At 39.2% G+C, this 16,324-nt stretch overlaps 2 protein-coding genes across 3 annotated transcripts in view; one reads left to right on the top strand and one right to left on the bottom strand.

Annotated features, from left to right (window-relative positions):
• The window catches only part of LOC148731599 (sorting nexin-5-like), a 221,112-nt gene that overhangs the window by 114,938 nt on the left and 89,850 nt on the right, over positions 1-16,324 (bottom strand). The window lies entirely within an intron of this gene.
• Positions 1-16,324, top strand: part of LOC148731602 (cell adhesion molecule Dscam2-like) — a 94,380-nt gene that overhangs the window by 3,813 nt on the left and 74,243 nt on the right. The gene's annotated exons all lie outside the window — the stretch shown is intronic.

Here is a 16,324-nt window from a genome sequence, read left to right as displayed (position 1 = left end):
AGGGATGAAAGGATTATGTCATGGTAGTAGGTACAGGTAACTTTATTTTAACTCGGGTTGTTGAGGCTGATTACGCCCCCTAGAAATACATGCCACCCATCCCATCCCATGGGAGAACATCCACCACACAGTTATCTTGTGCGTGGTAAATTAACGTCTCCTACCCCTAACCCTGCAGGAGACAGGGCCTACGGTTTATTCGTCCTTATCCGAGAAGACTAGAATATCTATTCATTTCTTGATATTATAGAAAGGTAGCAAATGGTTTACATGTACATTTATGTTTAAGTTTCCTCAGATTTATCACTGTCAGCTGCATTTACATGTAGTAGCACAGAGGTAATGTTGTTATTATTATCATTATTATTAGTGTGATCATAGTCATTGCAATTTCCTTAAATGGGATCAGTGCATTTGTTGTTTTATTTTTCACTTATTATTCCTTTGCAGTGAAATCAGACAGTTGGCTGTAATCAGACAACTAAAGCAGCCAATCATTCTACGTCCACTCAGCTTATATATCCACCAATCACAGAATTTATCACAATAGCCATAGCAACAACCATGCTTGTACTTACAGCTTTACTTTTCAGCTGTGACTGACAAATCAGACTCCTTCTCCATGTTTGTCTGATTTCGTTAATCACCGGTACGATTAGTCAGACCCAATTGGAATCTACTTGGTCATGTTACCATTATTTATTATTATAATAATTATCGTTGTCATCATTTTGAGTATTATCCGTAACACTACAATTATCAGTGTCTATATTAATACTATTTAGGTTATTTTGATTATTATCAGCATTATGATTCTTGAAATGCCAGTTGCTTTCATTTGATTCAAAATATAATAATTGAATGATGGCATTTCTTAGGCTAAGCACAACATATCATGTGATTGCAAGTTATACTACAGTATCAGTCCTAAAGAATCCCACAGCCTCTCGTAGGTTTTGTTCAACATATGGTTTGACCTTTCAATGTTATCATGTTGTTTTATTGTTTGCTTTTTTGTTTTGTTTTAACAGATCCATTGGGCCCTTTGTGGCCTTTTATTGGTATCGTTGTTGAAGCCCTTGTTCTTTTCTTAATCATCCACATTGCTGAAAAGAGAAAGAAGGACAAAGAAAAAGGTTTGAAACAGTAATGAACATGATTCAATAGGTCCTCTTTATGCACTTTATTTCCATTTTTATACAGAATATACAAATCATGTAGTTTTATTAGAAACGTAGTTAGTTTCTGTTTAATCTAATTGATCAGTTCATGAGCAAGCGATAAACTACGTGTAAAAGAAGAAAGTAAAATATCAACTAGTACATGTACACTGTAGGTATCAATTGATGAAACACCAATTATAAGTGGGGAGAATTGCATTTTAGATGTTCAAAATGAAAAAAAACCTATTGTGGGTTTTAAAATCTTGAAATGTATATTTTATATTAAATATGGGCAACAATGCTGAAGAAACATCATAAATCAAAAAGATCTCTCGTGGGCATATGACCCACATGCAGTACTATAAATTCTCTCTATGTAGCTTCTTTATAAATAAGTTCTATGTTTTAAATAAAGTTTACTCAGTACCCATAGGAGAGACTGTTGTACCATTAAGTTGTATGTAGATCTCATCTCTATCAGTGTATGCAGACCACTAATTTATATTTTATTTTTTCACCTCTTTCCTATTTGTTCACTGATGCTGCGTATAAACAGCTGAAAAGTACAATTACCATGATTTTTGTATGTACAGTTAAATTCTCTCAATACATTAAGCTACATAGAGCTCAAATTCTGTGCTACATATTGTTTTGAAAGACTTATGTACAGAGGGCTTTTGACATAAGATGGCCCATGTTTTTTTAAAAAGACTTGTAAATTTTAAGTAAATGACATCATTGCATTTATTGCCTTCTCCGCTGCTCACCCCATTGTGTACACTATAATGATACAATTAGTAATAATTTCTCAGTCTTACATACAAACGTTTTGTGTTTCATAGGGTTGACGGTCGAATGGATTTTAGTTATAGTTCCACAGACACTACGGAATTGGCACAAGAGGGCAAGTGCGCTCGCGTAAAGTGGGAGAGCCCCTGTTGCTTAGAATGGTTACTCGTACTGCACGTGTGTGGCAAATCCCAGTCATTTTTGTTGCTTTTGTTATAGGGCTTAAAGATAGCACAGAAACTGCAATTTTATTTGAAAATACTGTTTTTGTGAAAGCTGTTATGTTAGTGCTGTCGAAAGTTTATTCTTTTTCATCACTGGTATAGGAACAAGTCGTAAGAGACATATTTAGAAGTTTCGTCTATTGATTTTTCCATTTTCATTCATATCATAACTAAAGCAAAGCGCGCGCTCTGATTGGTTAATTCATCATCTACTATTTTCCAGTGGGTATATGCTGCTGACGTGAGCAAATGCTAACTCTATTTTTGCGCGCGCGCTTGTTTTTTCTGATCACGTAAGATTTTTTAAATAAAAGGGAACTCTTGTTACAATGTTTCAATGTTATGTTAATAAAACAAATGGTAAACACCACAGTTTGTTCATAGTTTTGCTGAACTCTTTCACCGTTTGTTGGATTCAGAGCTCATAAATTAAAGAGGATTTTGGTCGGTATTTCAGAAAGCGTGATTAAACTTTATCGAGTTGCTGGTGTGCAGTTAGCTGTTATGAATGAATTTTCGCGCGCTTGTTTTCTCTTGTCATGTAAGACTACACAAAACATTTTTTTGCGATGTAGCTCAGTAAAAGGACTTCTGTTCCACCAATGTATCAGTGTTATGTTATAAAACAAAGTGTGAACGGCATAGCGTGAATTATTGAGTTATGGATGCACTTGGGAGGTTTGCTAAGCACTCAAGAAGCTAGAGTTGCACTCGGCTATCGCCTCGTGCGACTCTTACGTTTCTTTCGTGCTTAGCAACCTTCCGCGTGCATCCATAACTCAATAGTATACGCTATGCCGTTCACCATTTGTTAAATCAAGCTTAAAGGGATACTCTCTCGCCTGTGATGACTTTTTGAGAAAAGACGGATAACAACTTAAGTAATACAAATCTGTTGAAAGAAAGGGTAAATCTTTTGTTGTTTTCGTTTAAATTTGAAACTTTTCTCAACGTGTGGTTCGAGCGTAGGGCTTTGCCTCCCAACGGAAGTGACGTAGAAGGGAGAACTCATTTAACTTCCGTTGAGATTTCTTTCACAAGAGCACCGAGATTTCTTCAATAAAAAACGCGCCCCAAAAATACAATAATACCGCAACGATGTGTGGCCGGTGGATGTTCCAATACGCGTAGCGATGGTGTAAGCCTTCATAAATGACCCGAAGATCCTAAATTCGCTAGGTTATGGACGAGAGCCGTGAAAAACACGCGATCCGATTTTGAGAACCCAACAAACTCTAGCCGTCTGTGCTGCATTCGCTATTTCACTGCAGACTCTTTTGAGGAACAGTCGGTTCAGGCGAAATCTATGGGTTTAAAGATGAAAGCCCTTTCTAAAATACAATGCTGTTCCCTTAAATCTTTATATTAATCCGTCTGTAAAAAACAAACATAGGCTTGAGGACGAAAAAAAACTCTCATCTTCACAAGTCCGTGACACTAGCGCGAGATTATCAAAACAAAATCGACAACAACTACGTGGAGCATTCAGAAAACGGAAAGCTGCAAGGGTATGTATTACCTGTAAAAGAAATATAGACCTGTCCTACTCACACCTCTGAACCTGCAAAACACTTGCGGGAAAATCCATCACATTCTTTCACTTGGCGTGTTCTCCCCTCAGCAGAAACATTCCACAAGCGTAGGATCGTCGAGGGGCTAATGATCCAACAATTCCACCCCAGTTTGAACAAACAAGTCATTTTTATGTCTCTAAACTTTTCCCATCGGGAATCACATAAAATATGTATGTATGTACAGACGGTCAACACTTTCAACCCTGATGATGACAAACAGCCGAAAACGTTTGGTTTTAGCATTTTGATAACTTTTCTTAATCTTTTTAGCCTTGCATATATAATATCAAATATGAACCTGTATTCATTGAATGAAAAATGTAGCAAAAAGCTCTTTCAAACTTATAACCCAACTCATTTACCCGGTGCGTGTTCCAGATCCTCGATGCACATATAGAAAATGAACAGCTCTCCCTTTCCAAAGAGAGTTACCGAACAATTAGGTTTTGCATCGGTAGCATTCTCACCCCAAGCTCAAGATGTCAGCACCCAAACTCCCAAAATAGGGATAGATGTCTCTGTGCAATTTCGGAGCAGTCGTACCGCTAGAGGCAAATGTAGTCACTTGAACATACATAAAAATACAAATCTGTTGTGACAGTAGTTTGGCCGTTCCGAAGAAAGTAACCAAACCGCACGCTAAAATAACTTGGCAGGTTGTCAGACGTCCGTTCCAGTAAAGAGTAAAAGCACACAACGCACTTCACTCAAAGAGTTTATTACGTCCACCCCGGTTCAGAGTGAGGAGGAAAATTCGGATCAAGTGGAAGAAGGTGAAGAAGAAGTAAAAGAATGAGGAATTACGCAAGTTTAAGATTTACATAACACGTGCAGCGAATGTCAAAGAATTGCTTTATTGTGTTAAAAACAAATGCCGGTCTAATCAAGTTGAGGTCCTACATTTTTAAGGCCAAACACTGCTGCATTTCTCAAATCTAACGATCACTTCACTTTGTGAAGTGACAAACGAAGAGATTTCGCCAAAAGGCGAAGATTTTAGCTCAGAGAAATCGCTTACCAGTCTGTTTTGTAATCGCTCGAATGGATCGGCATCATCTGGTTCATTCGAGGAGTCAGAACTAGCCTCACTGTCGTAAGGCTCAAACATATATGGTTCAGTTCCATGAGCGTCTGCACTCTCGATCACCCCCGCGATTAATGCGAGAAGGAAAACTCGAATCTCTAGAGTCGGACTCCATTACGATCGCTCGTATGTTTTTCAGTTCTCCTTTCTACGTCATTGATCACGTCTTTAACTTAGCCTGCGAACAGGCTCCCGGCTTGGAGGGCGCGAAGCAGGGGAAGGAAGGGGAAGGTTTCTGTGTCCTCACTTCTGATTGAACGGGGAGCCTGTTCGCAGGCTATGTTTAACTAGGAGCCATTTCAACTTCCGGTCTTTGAAATGAGTGAATTTCGCGCTTTTGCAACAGGATTTTAATCAAATGAAAGGTTTTAGGGAACTTTTTCTTCTTCCAGTAGTCGTTTTGGCAAAAGATCTACATTTTAATTAAATGTTAAAATTTGGTGGAGAGTATCCCTTTAATGCCTGAATATTTAAATGCTAGACCATCGAAAGTCACGAAGATTACAGATTACTCCGTGAGGTAGATATGATAAGAGATGGGAAAGAAAGAGGGAAAGAGGGAGAGGGTATCAGACTATCCCCCTCCCGTGCAGTTTCTTCCCACCCCTCCTTCCCCAAGTTACACCTGTCACAAATTGTGAAACAAACTGTCTTTGATTTATCAAAAACGATCTTTTGAAGTTTAATTTTTTTGGCGTGAACGAAAATGAGGTATTTAGTGTTACAAAAGATCCATGCAATTATGGGTTTTTTTTTGTGTGTGTGTGTGTGTGTGTGTGTGTCTGTGTGTGTGTGTGTGTGTGTGTGTGTGTGTGTGTGTGTGTCTGTGTGTACCGCCATGTTTGATCGTGTGTTTACCGCCATGTTTGATTGCCATGTTTGCTAGTAGAAAGATATCGAAACCAAACTCAGTGTTTTTGTAGCTTTACCTGAATAACAGTCGGCCGGTGGAGAAACCAACAGTTTGCCCTTCTTTAGCTAAACTTTGTTTTAGCTATCTTCAATTCAGCTAAATTTTGAGAACTGCGTCAACAAGGTTTTATGCCAACAATGGACAACACTATGAAACATCCCATTTATGGACAAATTTAGATTGTTGAAAATCTTGGGAGACCCAAGGAAGACTTCGATTAGCCCTCTACGCTCCCTGAACATCGGTAGGCATGTTTCCCATACTCATGGTAGTGACGCGAAGAAAAACTTTTTTTACAATCCAGAGCTTCATTCAGTTGAGATCATTGTCTTTTTTCTCATAACCGTAGCGTTTGATTTAGAAGTGATATTTTAAGGGAAAATTAAATGTTAGTGACTGACGTTCAAGGGTTTTTCAACCGGCTCAATTTATTTCCAGTTATGTTGATTCTTTAATTCGAAACATGATATCAACGTATTTGTTATTCTTGATTAATCCTTTTATTGTACATACAATATTTAAAACCGTAGTGAGCAGCTTTTTTTCCAGCAGGGAGCTGGGTAGCAGGGATTGTGTAGTGTTGAGACCACTCGCCTCTCACCGCTATGGCCTGGGTTCAATTCCCGGACCTAGCGTCACCTGTGGGTTGAGTTTATTGATTCTGATCCTTGCTCCAAGGGTTTATCTCCGGGTCCTCCGGTTTTCCTGCCGCAGCAAAAACCAACATTCCAGGTTTGTCCCCAATTAGCTTCAAGCTAAATACCCCTGACACATCAATAAAGTTTTATTATTATTATTACTTATTATTAGGGAGCGCGATCATCCTCCCTTTGTGACGCTTTTTTTCGGTCACGCAACACTGATTTTGCACCGATGTGTGACGGAGAAAGTGGATCAAAAAATCGGGCTTTCTCCAAGATACATATTGAAATAATCATTGGAATAGAGAATTTCTTTCAAATCGCTTGTAAATGCCTTGAAGCTAAAACAAATAGAAATTGAAACGATTCTGTGACTGTTTAGATCCTTCCTAGTGTTAAGATGTTTAGCATGAAAATGATCGCATACTGCAAGGGTTGACCCTACAAATGGGGTATGAAACATTTTAGTGTTTGATGGAGAATTCCGTTGTCTGAAATGTCCCATGTAAAGAAGTGGGGGCTGCTTTTCAGGAGGTGAACTAACGTGAAAGATACATTGGATACCTTTAGTTTCGCGCTATCGAGGTGATGGCAGTTTCAACTGAGACAGAGATGAGAGCGGGGTAGTTTTGTCCAGGAGCTCAATAACGGCGTAATTTTTTCTCGTGTTACACGAAAACATTTCAGCCGAAAAAATCAAGGATAAGATCATTGTATTTGTCCTTTAGAGAAATTTCAATCGAATGTCGAAAGTAATTTCACTTTCAGTTCTCACTGGTTCTTGAGAACTTTCCTTTCTTCTGATTGGCTGTTTTAAATTCCTTGATTTGGTTTCTCAACACTCGATCTGAAAGTGCTCCGATTCAAAATTACTGGAATGCATTCAACATTTGTGAAAGGTCAGGTGCAAAACATCAAACATTAAGTTACAACCAAGTAATCTGTCGCTACTTTTCATTCACTTTCATCAACATGGCAAGAAGCTGATTTTGTATTATAACATAACCAAAGTAAAGCGCGCGCTCTGATTGGTCAGTTTAGCGTCCTCCATTTGCCCATGGGTGTACGCTGCTGACGTGAGCAAATGCAAAGACTATTTTTCCGCGCGCGCTTGTTTTTTCTGGTCATGTAAGATTTGTTAAATAAAAGGGAACTCCTTAGCTACAATGTATTAATGTTATGTTATAAAACAAATGGTAAACACCACAGCGTAGGCTATTGAGTCATGGATGCACTTGGGAGGTTTGCTAGGCACTCAAGAAGCTAGAGTCGCTCTCGGATATCGCCTCGAGCGACTCTTACGCTTCTTTCGTGCTTAGCAACCTCCCGCGTGCATCCATAACTCAATAGCGTACGCTGTGGTGTTTACCATTTGTTAAATATCTGAGATGCACTGGCATCAAATCTTTCACAAATTTTCTCCACTTAGAAAACAAAAGAATCAAACGAACTGAACGTTTCCAGTTGAAATCCCAGCGCCCGTAATCTTCACTCAAGCAGTCTGCATCCTTATCGGAAATTTCTCCTTGCATCAGCCATAGGTCTGTATATAACTCCCTCATTTATCCTTCATGGCAGCGATAGCTGACTACAAACTGCCCATTGTATCCCTGATTATTTTTAATAATTACTGTTTTTTTAAATCCTTCTAACATCAAGCGACTTCTCGTCTAGTTCCTCGTTTCCGGCGATAAAACTGTCTTAGTTGCTATAATAGGGACCTTAAGATACCTGGACGGCTGACCGTAAGTAATTTTACACGTGTAGACTGTATTGCGCATGTCTGCACAACACGTATTGCCGTCCAGTTGTTGTCGAGGACTTCGGAATTAGAGTTTTGCCGTCCACAAGTGAACGTAAGCACATTTGACGAGCATTTCTTTTAAAATTCATTATTTTTCAATTGAAAAGGCTGTCCTTACTGTTATTTCTTGTTTTCATAAACAAAAGTTAAAAAATTGAAGTGTAAAATACCATCGCGAATGAGTGTTTGTTTGCTGCGCTTCGCAGTGATGGCGAATACGTCAACTAAACTTGAATGAAATTGAATTTTCTGGCATCTGTTTGCAGAATTATTTTGCTCACTCCATGTATCACGTAAATTACTTCTATTCACCATAAATGTTCAGCCATAAGTTAAATTCTTCGTACTCGTAGTATGGCAGCTTTAAGTTAACTGGCTTATTAGCTTCGTACAGAAACAGGAACTCTTCGTCGGTCAGTAGATTTTCTTCGTAAACAATAACAATCATTTCGCGAGTCTTTTTAAAATATGCCATGATTTACGAACAGAGCTAGAAACTTCAGGTTCGCTACCGTCCTCCGTTCAAACAACCCGCTCCTTAACGTAGAAAGTTTCTCGCCAAGAACGTCGGTTTCGGCCCAGTCCTCCGCGCCTAATATTACCATCCTCGAGGTCAGCCGTCCAAGTCCCTAATGTTTTTTGTGGACCACTTTGATCTTCTTTCAATTTATGCATTTACAATTCGACCTTTGCTTTTCGGGCACAACAAGAAACGAAAAAAGGTGTCGTTTGTGAGCATGTTCAGCGTTATCTAAATAATCACGTCTCCCTTCGTCGTTTGCTAAGTAAGAGTAACAACATCTTTATTATTTTTGTGATATTGTCGTCGCGGGTACGGCGACACACTGGTGACCGTCATTTGGTAAAATATGGACTGGACTAGACTACTTCTTGGACGATTTTTTGGACCATTTCTTGGACCATTTTTTGGACCATTTTATAAGGAAAGAGGCACACCTTTAGTACTCGGGAAGGGATGGGTGCAGTCGACAAGTACTGAGGGAGGGGTGGGGGAAGACTGTCATTACTCAAGGAGGGGTGGTAGGTGGTTGTAATTGTAAACACTTCTGGTTAATAGAGCTTTAACTCGATCGTAATAATTATTTTAATCGGTTTTTCGACTGACTTCTCCTACATCAACATTTTGCGCTCGGCCGCGGCGTTTCTTTAAATTTTTAGCCATGCGAAAGCGAAACTGCCACGTAAACACTGGACTTCAATTCGTATTGAAAATATCGCTTTTACTATCGATCCTCCACTGTTGAGTTATCTGGCATAGGTTATGCGTGTGCCTTTTGCCGACTTGCGCACCGTCAGTTTTCCTTTGTGTAATTACCAGATATATCTATCTATCTTTTGTCATTAATGTTGTCGGACTAGATCACAGAATTTCCGTTCCTTGGCCATTCACTTTAGCGGTAAATAGAGAATTCACAAGCGCTATCGCAATTTTAATGTTTGTACGTTTACTATATGAAATCATTTTTGGTACAATCGTACAAAGCAATATTCTCTCAGACCTCAAAAACGCAGACCGCAGACCGCACACCGCACACCTCGAGAACGCACACCTCGAAAAACGTGTATACAGTGTGTAATTACCAAATTTATCTCTCTTCCTTCTGTCATTGATTTTATCAGACGAGATATCGGAATTTCCGTTATGCGAAAGCGAAACTGCCACGTAAACACTGGACTTTAATTTATATTTAAAATACTTCGTTTACGATCCTTCACTGTTGAGTTATCCGTGTGCCTTTTGAGTCGACTTGTGTGTGCACTATCAGTTGCTTTACGTTTTCCTTTGTGTATACAGTATGTTATTAGTGAATATATCTATCTTCCTTTTGTCAGTGATCTTATCAGAAGAGATCACAAAATTTCGCACAACAGCGAAATACCTAGTTAAACAATAGAGTGTTTCTGTCGAGGAACTATCAGCTGTTAGCTGCCCCGCGGAAATTTGATGTTCTTAAAAGAAATATTTGCCCGATATGCTAGTTTTAAGAACATCAGATTTCCAAGGGGCAATTATCAGATCGATAGTTCCGAGACATAAACACTATTTTCTTTATTGTTCACCACTAAAATGTCTTCCCCTTGCCAGTTTAAAAACAATCAACAATTATTACGATCGAGTAAAAGCTCCATTAACCAGTAGTGTTTATAATTACAACCACTTACCACCCCTCCCTAAGTAATAACACTCTTCCCCCACCCCTCCCTCAGTACTTTTCGACTGCACCCACCCCTTCCTGTTTACTAAAGGTGTGCCTCCTCCCTTATAAAATTGCCCAAAAAATAGTCCAAAAAATCGTCCTAAAAGTCGTCCAAAATAGTCCAAAAAATCGTCCAAAAAATAGTCCAGTCCAGTCCATATTTTACCCTATGCCAGTTCCGAGATATAAACACTCTATTGTCTTAATTGTTTACCACTAAATTTTCTTCAGCGCCCCTGTTTAAAAACAATCAAAACCCGCTAAATGTACTCGAGACACTCGATTGTACCAAAAATGATTTCATATAGTAAACGTACAAACGTAAAAATTACGATAGTGCTTGTGAATTCTAGTCAAGGGCGAAGGACAGGGAATTTCGTGATCTCGTCTGATAACTTCAATGACAAAAAGAAGATAGATAAATCTGGTAATTACACACTGTATACTCAAAGGAAAACTGATGGTGCACAAGTCGACTCGAAAGGCACACGCATAACCTACGCCAGACTAGTAACTCTACAGTGGAAGATCGTAAACGCGATATTTTCAATAAAGATTTACGTCCGGTGTATACGTGGCATTTTCGTATTACTAAAAATTAAAGAAAGACCGCGGCCCAGCGCAAACATTTTGATTGAAGGCAGTCGAAAAACCGATCAAAATAACGTGTACGATCGATTAAAAACTCCATTAACCAGTAGTGTTTACAATTACAACAACCTACCACCTCTCCCTGAGTAACAAAACTCTTCCCAACCCCTTCCTCAGTACTTTTCGACTGCACCCACTCCTCCCTGAGTACTAAAGGTGTGCCGACCCTCTTATAAAATGGTCCAAAAAAACGTTCAAAAACATCGTCCAAAAAATCGTCCAAAAAACAGTCCAGTCCAGTCCATATTTTTCCCTATACCATTATTATTCCACAGATAATTCCCTCTAGGAAATAATCGAATAGAGAAGGCTTTAAATAACTACCTATCCATGTTTTTTGGAACTTAAGTTCTCTTCTGGTTTCCATATCAGTACGAACTTAGTGTTACGTCCGCAGTTTTTATTTTTGTGTCCAGCAGTCCTTTTCAATAAGTTTTGTGTACACAACTTGTTTACCCATAACTTGCCACCTTCATACTATATTGAGCTTTTTGCCTCCGATAAACGTTTTCGCGTATGTTATTGTGTTCGTGTGATCATAAGTTTTAATTGTTCATTATTTTATAGGAAACTGTTATTTTCCAATTAAAAATTATTTCGGGAAAGATTTGAAAGCCTTTTGTGTGTTCCCGTTAACCAAGCCAGTATTCGACCCGACTGATAATAGGTTCTGCCATTTTGATAACGAGCCAAGGAGATATTTTGTGCAAGTGCTCATAAAAATAAATTATTTCCTAGCTTAACGATTGGGAAATCGATGAGTGTTCCATGCGTCATTTCTATAGTGAAAAATAGTAAAACTCTGTACGAAGGTCAGGTTAGAGTTGACATCAGGTGATATGTCAGCTTGACTTATGTTAGTTCTTTCGCTTGAAACTAACGAACTCTTTTCCATTCCAGATCTTGTTCCTCTCACGTTTGGTGTCACATGTCCAAAAAACCCCATGTCATCTTATGCTAAACGAGAAAAAATTTTATCGTCGGTTACCTGCACGAAACCGGTTGCTACGGACAACTCATGATCAGCAAATCCACCAACCTCCTCAATCGTTCAATAAAGGAATCGTGTTATTCTGTATCATGCAATGGACCAATCAGGAAACAATGTCACTTGTAACCTCACCATTGAAATCACAAGTAAGTTTTCTTCTCATTTCTCCTTGGCCACCACTGGTCTAGTTGGAGGCGCGCTTGGAATCTAGGATAATTGACTTGTTTAGATAACTGATCATTTGCTGTCCAAAATTGAAAAATCGGCCCCTTTCTCAAAAATCAGACACTACCGTCAAAATTAAAAAAAAAAAAAAGAAATCATACACGAGTTTCCAAATTTAAAAAATTGGCCGCAAGCGTCCAAAATCAGAACTCGGCCTCTATATTACTTACCTTGGAAGGTATGTTAATATAAATCATGCATCATGATCGCCCTTCTCGTTCCTTCTAGTACATTGTTACCACCTTGATTTTTAGCCTCATGCACCAGCAAACTACAGTCGTCCAAAAATCTTAGGAACACCACATCATTTTCAAATAAAGACAACAAAATTATCATAGTTCTACTACTTATTGTTGTAAACAGAACATTTCTTAGTATGCGACTCTGTAAATTATCAACATCACGAGCAGGACAATTGCAGGATAGTCTGTTCATACCTAGTAACAAAAAAATAGAGTGCTTCTCAATTTGGCGAGTTTGATGGCTCCTGGGCGACTTTAGCTCCGAGGTCTAAGGTTAGAGGTCTGGTTCAAGCCCCAGGGCAGACTAACACTCAGGGTCTTGATATAATTCAGGAGCATGCGCTACTTTTGCTATGACATCGGCAAAGGGTTAGACATTCTAGTCTTCTTAGAGAAGGACAATTAACACAAAAGGCCCCGTCTGCTGCATCTTCTCTGTACAAAAGAGCAGGTGCACGTTTAAGTAGCTCATGACTTTTCGCAAAGTGAAGGGAATGTAGCTCCCGATGTCGTGGTGTCGCCTTGTTATTGTTTAAAACAAGCCTCCATTTAAACCATTTATGTTCCTCTTGGGTTCATCCATAATTCCTGATCTACGATTTACCCTGCCTACATTTTCGGGCCATCGAATATCAGCCCAAGACGTTCTTATCAGTTTAAATTCAGGTAGCCCTTGTCTCGAAACACTAGCCATTAATTATCCATTCAAAGTGCTTTGAAAAATGTTTTCTACTTTTTACCAAAGTTTCCACAACAATTCATCGAAACACGATATATTAATCATTCAGACACTGATTCAAATGTTAATTTGTATTCTGCTTCATAAAAATTGCCTCATGGCACCGATGGCATGTACCCTATTAATGATTGGTGAAGTTATTGTTGTAGGGATGACGGCTAATTTTGTGCCGGACAAGTAGGTGGGATAAACATTTACCAAAATTTGAACTACCGACTATTCCCTCTTAAGAACTTACTCATTGTTAAGGGGGTATAAGAATTAAATATCACGTTTACTTTTTAACCTTAGACTTGACCGCATGAAATAAACAATTGTATTCTGCATAATATATCAATGGGTCCCCCATAGGGTCACTTTGATAGTTTCATACGGCCAAGTAGACTTGAGGTAAATCCGAGCGCTGTGATTAGTTTTTACTCGGTTGGGATTTTGCCATACGGACCGTTTTCGCGGAAACGGTCGTAGGCCGTGTGTTCCGACGTATTGTTATGCAATCGCGTGCACGCATGCGCCGTTCAGTAAGTCACCACGAGGTTTTTTCTACTGGCTTTTCCTCCATGTTTGTTTTAAACTTTTACCTTCGGTTTTCCTTAAATAAAGGATCAATTTTTTTTTCAAATTGCAATGCGCCTGAACACCCTGTATTTTTGTTCTCGAAAATCGGCAAATTTTGGTCAGACTGGCCTCTAATAAATCATTTATTATTAACCTCACTTGCTCAAAGTGTCCTGGGGCATATTGGCCCTCATTGGGTTTGGATGGACCGAACGCTGCAGGGTCTGTACTGCCACGACCTATAAGTGTGATGTAGAGTTACAAATTCATGATAAAACATGCTTTATTCTTTGTGGGTGTTGTGCTTCTTTGCTCTATCCATTTTAATTTGCACAACGAAAAGCCATTTTCAAAGCTGTGAGGTTTTCCTCTTTTCACAAATGTTCGCAATTGAAAATGAAAAAGGTCAAGAAGAACATTGCAATCGAAAGCTTTAGAAAACACATAAGTTGACTGTTTTATGATCGCACAAAAGTCCATATGACTTGTCTACGTCTTAAACAGAGTCATCAAACCGGAGGGAACGACGTACACGGCAACCTCACCAACGGATCTAAACCAAAGATGTATATAAAGGTTTTTGGCCCGGGGGAGGGGGAAGAAAAATGAAACAAGCGCCTGGGATACACAACTGAAGCCGCTGCTAAAGTTTGGCACTCTCTTCGAGTTTCACCCAGTATAATAAAAAACAAGATAACGAGCTTGCCAAAGGAGTGACGCTAAAACAAATCATGCTTGAATAATCTGGGTGGGGAGGGGCCACTGCACGCTCCAAAAGTAAAATCGAAAGATAATAACCACACAAGTATCTATTTGATGCAAAAACATGTCCGTGTATTTGTTAAAAAACATCATCTCTTACGATCTCACATTTGACCGCAAACAAATATATAAACTTATGTAAGCTCTCACAAAAGGCTAATGTATATATAGTCCGTCATTATTCTAAAGATCGGTGAACTGAGATGCACCGAGTCGAAATCAACCATTACTAGACCTAATCATCCCGATTCAACGAAGCTCCTCGTACACTCTGTAGTTAACGCGCGACATTCATCTAAGAATGTATGAGAAAATAATAGATAAAGTGTTTATGTCTCCACTTTAACGAAATTTCAAATTCTAAGGTAATATCACAAGGAGTCTCTTAATCTATTACAATACTTTGAAACTTCTCAGACTGAGATCTACAGTGCTATTAAGTCCTGAGCTATTCATTTGGAAACCTTGTCAATTATACTCCTTCTTACAGGAGGAGCCTGTTTTTAGTTTAAGCTCCATCGAATATAAAACATAACGAAACCACCAGGCTATCTTTTACTTTATAAATTTACGTTGCTGATAGGAAGAGAGTGATATGTACACAAGCCAATCAATCAAAAGTCATAGTTCAGAAGAAGCAGCACTATATGGCGACTCATAAACGATTTTGTCCTGGAACGTGGGACTTCAAGCAAGGAAACGTCTTTAACCTGTCTCCGATCACAGAGTTTGCAGATCAGGATACAAGAAGCTCAAATGATATCAAATATAACGAAAATATCAAAACGGTCTAGATTCTGGCGAAACTTCTCCAGCAAAGGGACAGCAACGTCTAAAAAGAATTAAAGGCCTTCGCCGTTTATAAATTAGCCCAGTTTCAAGACTATCTACAAGTCCATCTTTTCTTCTTTTCAAAGCAGCTTAAACCTTAATTCACGACGCACCTCCTTTTCTGTTGTAGCCGAGAGAGGTTCCTCCTTACCTCTCGTACCCTAACATGATCTTGACCGTATCTCGAAATAAAAATTACCAGTGCACGATCAAGACAATGATTGGCCTCTTGGAGTTCGCTCAGGTCACTGTGCAAATTACCCAGATTCTTGTAAGAGGCTGCAACATCAACATGATCAGGTCCAAGCTTCTTCAGACGAATCTCCAGTGCACGCTTATGGTAGTCTTTTGCTTGATCTGTTTCGCCCAGGTGACTGTGTAAATTACCCAGATTGTTGTAAGAGGCTGCAACATCAACATGATTAGGTCCAAGCTTCTTCAGACGAATCTCCAGTGATTGATTATAGTAGTCTTTTGCTTGATCTGTTTCGCCCAGCGCTTTGTGTAAAACACCCAGATTGTTGTAAGAGGTTGCAACATCAACATGATCAGGTCCTAGCTTCTTCAGAAGAATCTCCAGTGCACGCTTATAGTAGTCTTTTGCTTGATCTGTTTCGCCCAGGGCACTGTGTAAACTACCCAGATTGTTGTAAGAGGCTGCAACATCAACATGATCAGCTCCTAGCTTCTTCAGACGAATCTCCAGTGCACGCTTATAGTAGTCTTTTGCTTGATCTGTTTCGCCCAGCGCTTTGTGTAAAACACCCAGATTGTTGTAAGAGGTTGCAACATCAACATGATCAGGTCCTAGCTTCTTCAGAAGAATCTCCAGTGCACGCTTATAGTAGTCTTTTGCTTGATCTGTTTCGCCCAGGGCACTGTGTAAACTACCCAGATTGTTGTAAGAGGCTGCA

The sequence above is a fragment of the Stylophora pistillata genome, chromosome 5 (assembly GCF_964205215.1).
Source record: "Stylophora pistillata chromosome 5, jaStyPist1.2, whole genome shotgun sequence".
Lineage (NCBI taxonomy): Eukaryota > Metazoa > Cnidaria > Anthozoa > Scleractinia > Pocilloporidae > Stylophora > Stylophora pistillata.
This window is presented reverse-complemented; position numbering and strand designations above follow the sequence as displayed.